Raw genomic sequence first — 1,778 nt, 5'->3', positions numbered from 1 at the left:
CACCAGTAGTCCATGTCTGTTGCTGTAACAGTAGTTCATGTTTAGAGTAAAACATCCCAGCCAACTGATTTGATTGGGGCAATAGTGCCTAAAATGTTGCATAATTTTGCTAAGAGATCTGTTACTTTGTGGTGATCTTAGATGAGTAGTTTTATGGACAAAAACCACCAGGTCATTCAGTGTTCCCTTAGTGCTAACGTATAAGAGATGTTGGTGTAATATAACTGAAGTAATGTTGTTAAGTCCTTAAAGTCATATTCTTTTATTGTCATGACTGTATTTGAAGCCATTTTTATGTTTGTATGATACCTGATTTATATGGAATATGGTTGTAGTAAACTAAACTATGAAATACTTTGTCAGTCATTTGTTTAATAGTAACTTAACATTATATAATTCACATATAAAACTATGAATTGTAATTTTAAATGGTTTAAAAGCATGTAGAATAGCATATGCAGGCAAGTATATTTCTCCTCTTTTTATCAAGAAAAAAAAGGAAACAGGGCAGGGTTCGGTGGTTGAATCATCCATCCCCACCAATGCCAAAACCAAATCTACGCCCTTGATGCCAAGAGTTCTCAGGTGCATGAAGCAGTTTTTGAGAAAGTGACATTTTGTCTCATTAGGGTCGAATGGGTGAGAATTTTAAAGGATTTCCTGTATGCACCAAGAACTACTGTAAGGAGTGTCGACTGTTACACTGGCAACACAGTATTTATTTATCCTGACAGACACAGGTCATCGGTTTACAGCATGTCACTTTAAATAATACATCATTATGAAAAAAAGTAGTTAAGTGGTTTTGTGAAAGTTTACAATATAAATATTCTGGTTCGTCACATTAGCTTTTAATATTTATTAACCATTAAAGACTGGAAATATTATCACAAAGGCCAGTTTATAAGTTCGTAAAGACAAAAAGATTACAAAGATGAAAAAAAATAAACAACAAACATAAAAACTAAAACAGACTTTTTTATCTATCAACAAAAGTGTAATAATGAAGTAATGCAGCAATAATGAAGAAAGCAATTATGATATCACTGAAACTGAATGTCAAGCAGAACATGAGGAAACCATAATTACCTTAGCGAATTTTACCAATATTGTGTCGTTTACAGCTATAGATTTGTTTTTCACTCTTAGTTGAAATTTTGCCATCACCAAAACACCCCAGTGACTCACAGCAGAGAACTACAAAATCCCAATTCACTCCAGAATGAAATCTGTAATAAATGGAGATGAGATAAATCTTACTTTGCCTCGTGTCTAAATTCTAAAATAGTTCTGAAGTCTTATTTAAAACAAACAAAATTGTATGTCTCATTGTCTCTCTGACTGACCCACTCATACTGTTCTCCTCTCATCATGCCCACAGCCCTGCCACAATCCTCAGTCTTTCCCTCTCTGCTCCACTTCTCATAACAGACCACCTTGTCATTGACCCAGAACCACAGATCCAGAGTGCAGGAGTAGCGCAGGCCGAGCCAGACAAAAGGACTCGAGGCATTCTTGGCTCTCACCTCCACCCATCTCTGTTGGTAAGGGTTAGTGATGGAGACCAGTCCCCCGTAAGACTCTCTGCAGTAATCCAAGGCCTCCTTCCAGGTTTTGTTTTCTTTGATCAGGATCAATTTATCTGCCATAAAGAAAAAAAACAACACATTCAGTTGAATCTAGTGAGCTCTAATCATGAGAAACTCTCTGTGCTGTTAATTTTGTTCCAATAATAAAAAAATAAAAAAATAAAAAAACCTAGAAAAAGCGTGTGTGTT

Source organism: Pundamilia nyererei, unplaced genomic scaffold, assembly GCF_000239375.1.
Source record: "Pundamilia nyererei isolate P.nyererei 1_Seehausen unplaced genomic scaffold, PunNye1.0 scaffold00312, whole genome shotgun sequence".
In the NCBI taxonomy this organism is placed as follows: domain Eukaryota; kingdom Metazoa; phylum Chordata; class Actinopteri; order Cichliformes; family Cichlidae; genus Pundamilia; species Pundamilia nyererei.
Note: the sequence above shows the minus strand (reverse complement) of the source record.